Source organism: Oncorhynchus gorbuscha, linkage group LG05 (genome assembly GCF_021184085.1).
Source record: "Oncorhynchus gorbuscha isolate QuinsamMale2020 ecotype Even-year linkage group LG05, OgorEven_v1.0, whole genome shotgun sequence".
Classification (NCBI taxonomy): Eukaryota; Metazoa; Chordata; class Actinopteri; order Salmoniformes; family Salmonidae; genus Oncorhynchus; species Oncorhynchus gorbuscha.
Window position 1 is genome coordinate 15,215,931 of NC_060177.1, and position 14,498 is coordinate 15,230,428.

Below are 14,498 nucleotides of genomic sequence, written 5' to 3' on the forward strand. Positions count from 1 at the left end.
GCCGATGTATAGAATAGTTGTGGTTGTTGGTGCTAATAGTTGTCCTTCCACTTGACCACATGGGCAGGAGGGGATTGGTCAAGCGAATTGTCAAATGTCAAATTATTTCTCATTCCATTCCCATTTAAATCTATATCTGCATCTTATCCAGGTTGTTTTATCTATTCAGTTCCAACTATGTTGGAAATTAATGGAAAGAATTGACAGTGAGACATGTATTTGTGACAGCTAAGTTAATGGATACATCTCTTGCACTGTTAGAGAGACTAGAGAGAGCCTTGCCATGCTTTCACTCCTCTCAGCAGCCAGACGCCAGCCAGCCAGCCACCCACCCATGTAATGTTTAACTAGCCCTGGAAGAGCATGAGCATATTTGGTGCACCTGCAATCAGGGGGAGGTGGAGGGAGGGAGTGAGGGAGGGGAAGGAGGCTCAGCCCCCCTTTAAATTATAATAATACAGCCTATTCTAGCTATCCTCTCAGTATTGTGTCCCAAATGGCACCCATTTCCCTATATTTGACCAAAGCCCTGGTCAAGAGTAGTGCACTAAATAGAGAATAGAGTGCCATTGTGGGACATAGACAGACAACAGGTAATTACAGTAGCCTAGCTGTGTCCCATGGCCTGATTAATAGTGGCAGCAGTGTCTCCAGGACTTACAGTAACTAAGCGTACTAAAGGCTATAGATGTGGGTCAGGGCAGGCTAGAGGCTAGAGACACTGCCTGACTGTCTGTCTTGCTGCTGCGCACTGCACTCACTACATGGCTAGATAGAGTGTGGGAGTGGTTGCTGTTGTGGTTTTCTATGTGCGTGTGTGTCTTTGAGGGAGAGAGAGGGAGAGGAGGGGGAGGGAGAGAGGATAGAGATGGACAGAGGGAGTAGTGAGTGAAGGGGGGAGGGAGAGAGGTTAGAGATAGACAGAGGGAGTAGTGAGTGAAGGAGGGGAGGGGAGGGAGAGAGGATAGAGGATAGAGATGGACAGAGGGAGTAGTGAGTGAGAGGAGGGGGAGGGAGGGAGAGGATAGGGATGGACAGAGGGAGTAGTGAGTGAGGGAGAGAGAATAGAGATGTATAGAGGGAGTAGTGAGTGAGGGAGAGGAGGGGAGGGGAGAGAGGATAGAGATGGACAGAGGAAGTAGTGAGTGAGAGAGAGGAGGGGAGGGAGATAGGATAGAGGCAGTAGTGAGTGAGAGGAGGGGGAGGGAGAGAGGATAGAGATGGTTAGAGGGAGTAGTGAGTGAGAGAGAGGAGGGGTAGGGAGAGAGGATAAAGACGGACGGAGGGAGTGGAGGGAGGGGAGGGGGAGAGAGAATAGAGATGGATAGAGGGAGTAGTGAATGAGGGAGAGGAGGGGAGGGGAAGGAGAGAGAGAGAGAGAGAGAGGAGGGAGGGAGGGAGGGAGGGAGGCTAATGACAGACACAGAGAGAGGTAGAGAGTGCATTAGTGTGCTCTGGCTCTGACAGGCACAAGGCGGATCCTGAAGCAGAGCTGGCCAGTAGCATAGCAACATCCATCCACACACCTCTCTTAGCCTGGCTCCACAGTGACGCAGACAGCCAGGCAAAGAGGACCGTCAGCAGCAGTCTGTACTGTATGTCAGACCTGGGTTCAAATACTATTTGTTTAGGTCAAATACTTAAACTGTGCTTGAGTAATGGAACAAATAGAATAGTCCCAAAACTACTATTCCCCACCGATCTGGAACTCCAGGCAGGCTGAAGATTTCAAATAGTGTTTGAACCCACATCTGATCACCAGCAGCACAGTGTGTCTGTTCCCTTCCATGTCCCTAGTGCTGGCACATGCAGCTCAGCACTCATCATAACTATCTCTGACTGGCTCTGTAAATTGTAAACAAGTGAGCGCACACACGCACACACCCACAAACACACACACAACTACTCTCTGGTGAATGGCGACTCACAAGTCGTTAGGTCTTTACCCTGTCTCTACAGCATAGCTCTGTCCCTCTCGACTCTACCACTTAGACTAACAGGTAGGCTGAAATACCTCAAGCACAGACTGGTGTTTTGACCCAGCAGCCAATTTGGCCAATTTGTCCAATTTGTCCAATTTGTCCATCCGCTAATTGAAATGGGACATGGAACACCAGCGAACAGGCCCAGCTTCCCTACAGTCTGTGTCAACATCCACCCTTGTGTTGATGCTTATGGGTAGACTGCTCTATTCATGTCCACTGGTGTGTGAAGAGCCAACAGATACTGGGCATCAGGAGATAGAGTGGTGCCCATCCCCCTGTCCTAGTCTCACTGCCTGTCTCTGGCCCTGTCTCACTGCCTGTCTCTAGCCCTGTCTCTGGCCCTGTCTCACTGCCTGTCTCTGGCCCTGTCTCACTCTCTAGTCCTGTCTCACTGCCTGTCTCTGGCCCTGTCTCACCCCCTAGTCCTGTCTCACTGCCTGTCTCTGGCCCTGTCTCACTGCCTGTCTCTGGCCCTGTCTCACTGCCTGTCTCTAGCCCTGTCTCTGGCCCTGTCTCACTGTCTGTCTCTGGCCCTGTCTCACCCCCTAGCCCTGTCTCACTGCCTGTCTCTAGCCCTGTCTCACTGCCTGTCTCTGGCCCTGCCTCGCTGCCTGTCTCTGGCCCTGTCTCACCCCCTAGTCTTGTCTCACTGCCTGTCTCTAGCCCTGTCTCTGGCCCTGTCTCACTGCCTGTCTCTGGCCCTGTCTCACCCCCTAGTCCTGTCTCACTGCCTGTCTCTAGCCCTGTCTCACTGCCTGTCTCTGGCCCTGTCTCACTGCCTGTCTCTGGCCCTGTCTCACCCCCTAGTCTTGTCTCACTGCCTGTCTCTGGCCCTGTCTCACCCCCTAGTCCTGTCTCAAGGCCTGTCTCTGGCCCTGTCTCACCCCCTAGTCCTGTCTCACCGCCTGTCTCACTCCCTGGTCCTGTCTCACTCTGTGGTCCTGTCTCACTCCCTGGTCCTGTCTCTGGCCCTGTCGCACTCTCTGGTCATGTGTCTGGCCCTGTCTCACTCCCTGGTCCTGGCACTAGCCCTGTCTCACTACCTGTCTCTGGCCCTGTCTCACTGCCTGGTCCTGTCTCTAGCCCTGTCTCACTGCCTGACTCTAGCCCTGTCTCACTGCCTGTCTCACTGCCTGGTTCTGTCTCTGGCCCTGTCTCACTGCCTGGTTCTGTCTCTAGCCCTGTCTCGCTGCCTGGTCCTGTGTCTGACCCTGTCTCACTGCCTGGTTCTGTCTCTGGCCCTGTCTCACTGCCTGGTCCTGTCTCTGGCCCTGTCTCACTCCCTGTCTCTGGCCCTGTCTCACTGCCTGGTCCTGCCTCTGGCCCTGTCTCACTGCCTGGTCCTGTCTCACTCCCTGGTCCTGTCTCTAGCCCTGTCTCACTGCCTGTCTCACTGCCTGGTCCTGTGTCTGACCCTGTCTCACTGCCTGGTTCTGGCCCTGTCTCACTGCCTGTCTCTGGCTCTGTCTCACTGCCTGGTCCTATCTCTAGCCCTTTCTCACTGCCTGGTCCTGTCTCTGGCCCTGTCTCACTGCCTAGTTCTGTCTCTGGCCCTGTCTCACTCCCTGGTTCTGTCTCTGGCCCTGTCTCACTGCCTAGTTCTGTCTCTGGCCCTGTCTCACTCCCTGGTTCTGTCTCTGGCCCTGTCTCACTGCCTAGTTCTGTCTCTGGCCCTGTCTCACTCCCTGGTTCTGTCTCTGGCCCTGTCTCACTGCCTGGTTCTGTCTCTGGCCCTGTCTCACTGCCTGGTTCTGTCTCTGGCCCTGTCTCACTGCCTGGTTCTGTCTCTGGCCCTGTCTCACTGCCTGGTCCTGTGTCTGGCCCTGTCTCACTGCCTGGTTCTGTCTCTGGCCCTGTCTCACTGCCTGGTTCTGTCTCTGGCCCTGTCTCACTGCCTGGTTCTGTCTGGCCCTGTCTCACTGCCTGGTTCTGTCTCTGGCTCTGTCTCACTGCCTGGTCCTGTCTCTAGCCCTTTCTCACTGCCTGGTCCTGTCTCTGGCCCTGTCTCACTGCCTAGTTCTGTCTCTGGCCCTGTCTCACTCCCTGGTTCTGTCTCTGGCCCTGTCTCACTGCCTGGTTCTGTCTCTGGCCCTGTCTCACTGCCTGGTCCTGTGTCTGGCCCTGTCTCACTGCCTGGTCCTGTGTCTGGCCCTGTCTCACTGCCTGGTCCTGTGTCTGGCCCTGTCTCACTGCCTGGTCCTGTGTCTGGCCCATGATCTCTCTCCCTATCTGCTCTGATAGACATGAATGAGCCTGCAACGCTGATCTCTCCAGTGTTGCACTTCATCATTTATTTCCTTATAGAATCATAGCCGTGCGAAGGGTTCTGCAGGAGCTACATCACCCCTGATACATTTGCCAAAGTTATAGAGTTACTGCTGTCTGTTCAGAAAGAAATGAAATAATTCAGAATAGCCTAGTACACCATGAGAAAGCATATCATTTAGCCACAGAGGAACATTAGCGTCTTTAAAAAAAAAATGTGCCTAGCTGTGAAATGTAGCCCAATAACAAGGCATAGCCTACAGTTGGGAATGCATGGGAAATCTGTCAGTTAATAAACAGCATGCATCAATACAGGTATATAGTATACCACCCAGACAGTTGTAGGCCTAGTCCTCAGGAGCTAGTGCTTGGCTGTTCACTGTTAGTCACACAGAGAGACTGACTTCTAGACAGAGGGCTTTTGTTCCCAGTCATTGTGAAGACAGCAGTATGATAAAGGAGCTGAGTATTTATTTTTTACCTTTATTTAAGTAGGCAAGTCAGGTTAAGAACAAATTCTTATTTTCAATGATGGCCTAGGAACAGTGGATTAACTGCCTTGTTCAGGGGCAGAACAACAGATTTTTTACCTTGTCAGCTCGGGGATTCTGTAACGCTTGTCGTCTGGAGAAAGAGAGGAGGACCAATGCACAGTGTGGTAAGTGTCCATTATTTTAATAAAACAACTGAACAAAAACGACAAACAAACAGTCCTGTAAGGTGACGAAAAACACTTATAAACAGAAAATAATCACCCACAACTAAAATGGGAAAAACAGGCTACCTAAGTATGATTCTCAATCAGAGACAACGATCGACAGCTGCCTCTGATTGAGAACCATACCAGGCCGAACACAGAAATACAACAAAGAAAAAAGAACATAGACTATCCACCCCAGCTCACACCCTGACCAAACTAACACAAAGACAAAATAAAGGAACTAAGGTCAGAACGTGACAGTGCCCCCACCCCCCCAAAGGTGCCGGACTCCGGCCGCAAAACCTGAACCTATAGGGAAGGGTCTGGGTGGCCGTCTGTCTGCGGTGGCGGCTCTGGTGCGGAACGTGGACTCCACTCCACCATAGTCTTTGCCCGCTTCAGTGCCCGCTCCAGTGGCGCCTTTAGAGCGGGGAACCCCGTTGCCGACCTCTGACTGGGGACCCTTGCAGCGGGACATGAATAGATGGGAGACTCCGGCAGCTCCTGACTGACGGGCGGCTCTGGCAGCTCCTGACTAACGGGCGGCTCTGGCAGATCCTGACTGACGGGCGGCTCTGGCAGCTCCTGACTGACGGGCGGCTCTGGCAGCTCCTGACTGACGGGCGGCTCTGGCAGCTCCTGACTGACGGGCGGCTCTAGCAGCTCCTGACTAACGGGCGGCTCTAGCAGCTCCTGACTAACGGGCGGGTCTGGCAGCTCCTGACTAACGGGCGGCTCTGGCAGCTCCTGACTGACGGGCGGCTCTGGCAGCTCCTGACTGACGGGCGGCTCTGGCAGCTCCTGACTGACGGGCGGCACTGGCAGCTCCTGACTGACGGGCGGCTCTGGCAGCTCCTGACTGACGGGCGGCTCTGGCAGCTCCTGACTGACGGGTGGCTCTGGTCCCCCCCAGGTGCACGTTTTCATTATCAAGCTTTGATTATTTGAATCAGCTGTATAGTTCTAGGGAAAAGACCAAAACGTGCACCCAGGGGGGGATCCCAGGACCGGGTTTGGGAAACCCTATTATAGACAACAACTAGGCTACTAGATGTAGTTGGCAGAGAACAATCTCACCACGGGTTGTGCATACCCTTATCTGTCCTCACACGTGATGCAGTCTTACTGCATGACAGCCCCATTACAAACAAATAGCCTTTTGATGTGGTCGTCTAAGCAGTAGGCACACCCTGGTGGTTGAATAGCTGATGATGAGCTGCTGTGCTGTATAGCAGGTGCCTCCTGTCTGACTCAGTGCATCAGTGGTTTAGATTTATTCTTTGACTCCCCGACCTCGCTCTCCCCTCACCCCCTCCTCTGGCCTCTGGGGGCTTTGAAACTAAAGTGTGTGTGTGTGGGGGGGGGTCTGTGGCTGTCAGCCCCCACTGAATTGCTGTCTTTGTTGCTTCCTGACCTTCCTGGGTGAGGTTTATGTAACTCCCAGCCAGCCATCCAGTCAGCCAGGCAGCCAGTCAGCCAGGCAGAGAGTGCTGCAGTCAGCCCTGAAACATGACACCAAGTCACTCTTTGGAGGGGGAGGGGCCCACTGCCGCTGGGAAACCTGCCCTCCACGAGGCTGAGAGATGATTGGCTGTTTCTCTGGCTGCGGTTGGCTCTCTCTCTGGTCTGTAGGTCTATCTCTCTCTCGATCTCTCAATTCAATGTTCAATTTAAGGGGCTTTATTGGCATGGGAAACATATGTTTACATTGCCTAAGCAAGTGAAATAGATAATAAACAAAAGTGAAATAAACAATAACAAATGTACAGTACACATTAGACTCACAAAAGTTCCAAAAGAATAAAGACATATTATGTCTATATACAGTGTTGTAATAATGTGCAAATAGTTCAAGTACAAAATGGAAAATAATTAAACATAAATATAGATTGTATTCACAATAGTGTTTGTTCTTCACTGGTTGCCCTTTTCTTGTGGCAACAAGTCACAAATCTTGCTGCTGCGATTGCACACTGTGGTTTTTCACCTAATAGATATGGGAGTTTATCAAAAATGTATTTGTTTTCAAATGATTTTGGGGTCTATGTAATCTGAGGGAAATATAAGTCTACATTTGTCATACATTTGGCAGGAGGTTAGGAGGTGCAGCTCTGTTTATACCTCATTTTGTGGGCTGTCTCTCGCTCTGTCTCTCCCTAGCTCTTTCTGACTGCCTATCTCTCTCTTTATGACTGCCTCTCTCTGTTCCTCCAGTCATCCGGCCTCATCTGCCTGCTGGTAGTGGAGGCCTGCCAGGAGTGGGTGGTATCTAGTGGAGGTCAAAGGTGAACAGGAAGTCGGCTCTATTTAAAGTGGGGCGGTCTTTACTGTGGACGGAAGGGGCGGGCTGTGGGGGGACACCAGAGGAGGAAATGGGTGGCTAGTTAGTAGAGGGAGGGGTGAGAGAGTTGTACTTGGATTTAGCCTAGACTGTGAGGAGCATGTGGGAGCCTTGCCAGCCCCAAACTGCACAGTAGGTCTGAATACAAACCCATTCTCTTTTATTCTGCATTTTTTCTCTCTCTCCCCCGCTCACAGGGATTAAATAGCTTTGACTATGTTGGCTGGCTAGGGGTTTGGAGAGGAGCGTGCAATAGCCAGCGGGTTCAGTGCTAACATGAGGTTTTGTGTGAGAGGAATGTGAGGGGTGACAACCCAACGTGACCTCTTCCTTATACTGCAGTCAGGTTAACCTTTCACTGGCTGACAGGAATGAACTTAGCTCAACCACCAGACAGCCCGCTGAACGCTAGCCTGAACGCTAGCATAGTCTGTCTCCGGGGAGAGAAAGTGTTGAACAGATTGACACAGTCTACTCTACAGGGACTCTAATGAGACTTTCAGAGCCTCTCATTCCGTTAGACTTAGTTTAGCTCTAAATAGGGAACCCAGCACTAAATAGGGCAAGGGGAATAAGGGAAAGGCATTTGGACTGTGGATCATGACATTCTGCTTTTAGTCAGCAGATTCGGCCCACTTGTTACAGCTGCACTAAGGTCGGACAGCATAACTGAGTTGATCAAGACACCAGGGAGCTAGCACGAGATATAGCTCGGAAAACGTCCCTCAATATAGGGATGAGAAATGCATTGCTCTCCAAATTGTCTCATTATCCCAACTGTTACACCAGAAAGTTTGAACGACCGATAGTTTTTTGGGAAAGCTGCCCTTTTCGTCCCCATGCTAGGTAGCAGAAGCCACACCAGTCATTTTGAAATGGCGCTAGAATGTAAGTTGAACATCAAACTATAGTCAGCCAATCAGGCTCCTTGCGGACTACGTCCGCAAGTACCATAGGTCAAGCTTGACCAAAACTATGGATACTTGTCTGAAATACAATAATTAATTGGTAATCCATGTCATTGTTGTCAAGGGTGGATTAACAATGGCAATAAACAGCCACACACTAGAAAGTTGTTGTGTTTGTCTTTCAATAGTTTATTTCTTTGTTCCAACTATTTTGCCTTTGTTAATGCACCCTTGACAACATTGACATGACCAATTATCAATGAATTATTACCAATTAATTATAACACTGGCTTACCAATAAATGATTACCAATTCATTATAATAATGGATTACCAATTAACTATTGTACAGACATAGTTTTGGGAGAGTTTAACATGTACAAAGCCATTCCCCACACATTAGTTTTATTTTGACATTATCACAGTGCGAAGATGTAGGCTGACTATCCTTTGTTGCTCAACACACGTGGCTTCTGCTACGTAGCATGAGGAGGAAAGGGAAGCGTTCTGGAAAAGTAGCAGTTATTCAATCTTGTAACAGTTGGGATAATAGGACAATTCGGAGTACAACTAATTTCTCATCCCTGGATTGAGGTACGTTTTCCAAGCCGGCTCCATGGTGTCCTGATCTACACGGTCGTGCTGTCCGACCCTAGTGCAGCTGTAAGTAAGCAGGTCGGATCTTCTGGCTAATTGCTCTTTATGTGTCTGCTATACTTCATACAGTGTGCCTCTTTTGCTTTTATCTCTAAGGAACACTTGGTGGTTTGCGTTAGCTATTCCATGAAGATGATAGTTGTGTGTGTGTGTGTGTGTGTGTGTGTACTTTCACACAGGAGTCTCAAAGCGATCAGACAGGTTTGTCAGGTAGCTGCTGGTTCCTAGCCGGTTATGTTCACTGGTTTCCATGGCGCTGGGCCCTGAGTCAAGGGTTTGTTTACACAGAGAAACACTTTCACAACATTACACTGACTCTGTGGAAAGGGACAAAATGTAGGCTAACACTATCCTCTGTCTGTCTGCCTTGGATAAAGTTTAGTTTTATATTTATATTTGTATATTATATATTATATTTAGTCTACAACACATAAGTTAATGTTTTAACATTTCAATTTGCAAAATGGAGGGTTGCTCTTTTCTCTCAGAATGTGTAGGCATATGTCTTTCTTGGATCCCTGAGGTGAATATGTTGGAAGAATCCTGTGAATTCCTTCCTATTTAACTCAATCCTCTGTTGCTCAGTGCAATTACTAGGCTACAGGTTTCAATGTTTTCACTGGCCTATTGGTCTGTGGCATTTGGCCTTCATATACATTAAATCAATCTCTGTGGAATGTTGAATCACATGGTTGCTCTTGCTATACTGCCACAAAGCTGCTGTTATTTTGTATGCCCTCACCTCAAGACTGTCCTGTCTGCTGAGTTGTCAGTATGAAAAGCTTAGTGTTGTGGCGTGGATCATTCATTTGATTTATAAAGACTTTCTTGACATTCCTGCTCAGAACAGAACTACAAGTCTGTCTGTTGTCCTCAGTTGAATGTGTGTGGCTGTTCCCTGGGCCCTGTCCTCTGGTGACCCTATAATTTGGTCTCACCGCCATCATAGTTCTGGATAAGTCCATAGTTGGGCGATTCCACGCCAGCTTAGGCGGAAAATATTTTTCAACAATCTGATTGTTCTGTCAATTCTCACATAGAAAATTAATTGGGAGGAAGGATGTTGGACATCCTTTTTAACATTTGTATCACAAATAATTTTCTTGAAAATCATTATGAAATTGGCAATTTCAGGCCCTTTTTAGACCTATACATGTCTCCTGTAAAACCCTATGATCAGTGAACTGTACATGATACAGACAACATCTTGGTGTGTTATCTCAAATATGGACTATGTCTAGATTCTGAAATACAAATGTTCACATTCATTTTTTCAATGTAAAAATATAAATATCTCAAAAGTACCCTTTTTTATTTTGCTTATTTTTTTAACGTATTGTTTAGAACAATATACTTGTCAAAAACGTCAAATTTCCAGAGGGAGCTCTCTGGTACCTTTGTAAATATGATCCATTTTATACGTAGGAATGCATTAACCAATCACAGCCCTTTCAATCCATTTTCCCATTCACTGTGTTGGCGGTGCTCATAAAATGTATCACAACTTCAGAATTAGCACAGAACCCACTGGAAATGTCATGTACTTGTAAAGGGTATTTTTGAGATGTTCATATGCATGTTTTTATATTGAATGAATTAATGTGAAAATGTGTATTTCAGAATCTAGACATTCTCCATTTGTTAGAGCCTCTATAAGGAGTATAATGAACAATATGTTGTCTGTATCATGTACGATTCAAGCATCAAGGTTTTACCGGAGGCATTTATAGGTCAAAAAAGGGGTCCTAAAATGGCCACGTTCATCATGATTTAAGAAAACAATTGTTTGTGATACAAATGTAAAAAGCATGTCAAACATAATTTCTCCCAATAAAGTTTATATGTGAGAATTGACAAAACAATCTGAGATAGCAAAAATAGTTTCTCCGTTGCAGCACTGATGCCTGCTTTTTTGCTGCTAACAACCTGGCTTCTCCTGATTTAACCTCTTATTATTGAGAGCTATAGCATGAAGAAGACTGGTGATGAACCCACCAATTGCTCATTTGAATGCATAAATCATACTATTTTCTGTGTTACCACCAGGTAATGCTGATTCATTTCTCAGTTCTCAAGCAAGGAATAGGCCTACGTTTAGAAATTTGTGACATTCATTCAATATGATCACCGCCTCCCACAACCCAAATTTGTTGAGAATCGCTGGTCTAAGTGTAACAGTATAACTAACTAGCTAGCTGTTTCACATACATTACATAAGCTCTAAGGGAACCACTGTTGTTGAGAATCGCTGGTCTAAGTGTAACAGTATAACTAACTAGCTAGCTGTTTCACATACATTACATAAGCTCTAAGGGAACCACTGTTGTTGAGAATCGCTGGTCTAAGTGTAACAGTATAACTAACTAGCTAGCTGTTTCACATACATTACATAAGCTCTAAGGGGGAACCACTGTTGTTGAGAATCGCTGGTCTAAGTGTAACAGTATAACTAACTAGCTAGCTGTTTCACATACATTACATAAGCTCTAAGGGAACCACTGTTGTTGAGAATCGCTGGTCTAAGTGTAACAGTATAACTAACTAGCTAGCTGTTTCACATACATTACATAAGCTCTAAGGGAACCAATGTTGTTGGAATCCCCTCCCTCCATCTCTGCTCCCCAGTAAGTAGGCTGCTCATTGGCAGGTTGTTTTGATGGCTATATTGAAAGTTATTCTGCAATGACCTTGAATGTGCCCATTGTAATGCTTGCTAGGATAATGTAATAACCATCCAGCTTATTTATCTGGAGAGGCCTAAAAACCTTAAGGTGTTGGGTGTGTCACTACACAACAAGGGGAACATTAGTTTGCCTGTACCATTGGGTGCTTAGCTCCTGACTTGTGGTGTATCGTACAGGCTCTCTCAGACCTTCCCTATACTGTGCTAATGACAGATACAGCATCATCTTCAATGACCCTAGACTGCCCTCTCCCCTCTGTCACCCCTCTGCTATCCTATAGAATCCCTAACGACCAGGCCCAAACCACCTTACCCTCCCCAGTCCCAGTCCATTCATCCATGAACCACTCCTATCACCATCCCTCTCAGAGATGCAAATGGCCATCGCATGCCTCTCTTAATGAAATGAAGGAGTCAGTTAACTGAAAGACTAATGGAAAGCTAATAGGTGGCTGTTAGTAAAGCTTCTTCATTGGGAGCTATTTGAGGATGTGTAATGGGTGTGATGGTGCAGTCCTCTGCCATGGCAGGTACGGCTAATGATATCATAACCTATGTGAATTGCTAATCGTTGCATTTGCAAGGAATTACATGCCAAGCTGTGTGTGTGTGTGTGCCTGTGTGTGTGTGTGCATGTGCCTGCGTGTGTGTGTGTCTTGGCCTGGGCCTTAGAGCTTTCTGGATAATAACTATAAATATCTCCAACAGACCAGAGAGGGAGTCCCACACACACATCCTAGCGTACTAGAAGTGTGTACTTGGTTGAAGCTATAGTTCTCCTTTGAATAGATCTACAGTGTTTAATACCATTATACCACCTAGTAGTGTAAGTGCATTTCTTAGGAAATAAGGCCTAGGCTTATACAGTATAATATGTAACTTTGGACTGGGAATCTAATGTTATTCATGATTATACCATGGCATCGTTGAATACTTGTTTCTGATTGGCTTGAAGGGCATTCTAGAGTGTGTGTTATTTAAGTGATAATGCCGAGAAGCCGGTGTTTGGAGGGTATATTGGCCCTGGTTTTGTTACATTTACATTTAAGTCATTTAGCAGACGCTCTTATCCAGAGGCTCGAGACCAAGCCAATATATCCTCTAAAACCGGCTTCGAGGGCAGTATCACTTTTATACAACCAGTTACCAACATATTCAAATAATGATTGACATGTTTTCAATAAAAACATTATTTTTATGAATTTATTCATACTATTTCAACCTTCCACAAGATATAGTCACGACACAAATCTAGGGTTGCTACCCAAGAAGGCTGGTCGTTCGTTCAATCGGTTCGGTTGCCTGAGACGAGACCCAGTCGTTCAGTCTTTTTGTTCTGTATCTACAGTATGGACGTGACCCAGTCTTTTTGTTCTGTATCTACAGTATGGACGTGACCCAGTCCTTTTGTTCTGTATCTACAGTATGGACGCAACCCAGTCTTTTTGTTCTGTATCTACAGTATGGACGTGACCCAGTCGTTGAGTCTTTTTGTTCTGTATCTTCAGTATGGACGCGACCCAGTCTTTTTGTTCTGTTTCTACAGTATGGACGCGAGCCAGTCTTTTTGTTCTGTATCTACAGTATGGACGCAAACCAGTCTTTTTGTTCTGTATCTACGCGACCCAGTCTTTTTGTTCTGTATCTACAGTATGGACGCAACCCAGTCGTTCGTTCTAAGTGTTCCATTGCCATAATGGCTGTCAAAGTTATTATCCCTTATCCCTAGTTCATTCTTACATGTTCTATGTTTGAGCTGCTTTTTAAAGCAAAACTTGAATTGAAAACTTTATTGGCATTGTTGAATCAGATTTTCATGGCAAGCTAGGACTGATGGTTTAGTTAGCCTAACTAACAAGTTTGTTTGTTTGGTTACCACAGCAACTACTGTAGCTATCTAGTAAACTTGCTAGCTACTTCAGTAGATGTCGAACACATTTCTACTGGAAAATGAACACATTTCTACTGGAAAATGAACACGTTTCTAGCGGCAAATGTGTTAAATTATAGATGTGATATAAAAGAGATAATCAGGGAAAAAAAACTGTTGAAGGTCAGTTCCACTTCGCTCGTGCATTGTGGAACACACATTCCACGTCATCCAATATTTTCCATAGAACGCATAGCCCCTCGTTGATTATCCTTCACAAATGGAATAAGAACACTAGATTTTTTAATTCAATACAACTTTATTGATAGTGTTTCTATACAGAATGGATAATTCCCTGTAGTTTCCCTCTTCCTAATCTGTAGGCCTAGCCTACCACACATGGTCTGCAGAACATTAGCCTAATTAGGCTATGGTATTAGACTTAACTCTGTAACATGTCTGTCCTTCAGCCACCCACATTTCTCCACCTCCGCTCCTCCATCCAGATACAGGCAAGCAGTACCCTTTTCACACTGAGCCAAACTAATCTGAGCTGTACTGGGCTGGACATTTGCCTGGTTACACATCCAACATAGAATAAGAAAATAGTGGTATCAGGGCCAGACTGTAAGGACCGCCGCCGGACAGGAGAAGCAGGTAGAGTCAGACATTTATTCGGGAACAGACAAGGAAACAAGACAGGAACAGCGTCGGAACCTGGGTAACACGGACATGAGATAATTAATCCCGAAGCAGGGAACAGAGCTTGGGAACAGACAGATGTAGAGAAGGTAATGACACAAGTAATTGAGTCCACGTGAATCCAATGACTGCTGATGCACGTGACGGGGAAGGCAAGTGTGTGTACTGATGGTGGTTTGAGTGCGTAATGCTGGGGATCCTGGCGCCCTCGAGGGCCAGAGGGAGGAAGAGCCGGAGCAGGCGTGACACAAACAGTATGGTTTGGGTCAACCCTATGTGAATACAGCTCAGTTAAATGCCATATATTGTACTACTGCATCTCTGCCTAAGGCCCTGCTGCCATGTGACCTGCTAGAGCTGTGTGCCAGCCAGGCTGTGACAGCACAGG

The 14,498-nt window shown here is 46.9% G+C and overlaps 1 protein-coding gene across 5 annotated transcripts in view; it reads left to right on the top strand.

Moving 5' to 3' along the window:
• Positions 1 to 14,498, top strand: part of LOC124035556 (chromodomain-helicase-DNA-binding protein 9-like) — a 114,149-nt gene that overhangs the window by 1,851 nt on the left and 97,800 nt on the right. The window contains exon 1 of one of the 5 annotated variants that reach the window (XM_046349038.1): positions 7,305 to 7,427. The exons of 3 other annotated variants lie outside the window; for them this stretch is intronic. The gene's annotated coding sequence lies outside the window, so the exon portion shown is untranslated. Of the gene's footprint in view, positions 1 to 7,304; positions 7,428 to 14,498 lie in introns of those variants that run through there. One more of the 5 variants, XM_046349039.1, reaches the window with a different exon arrangement.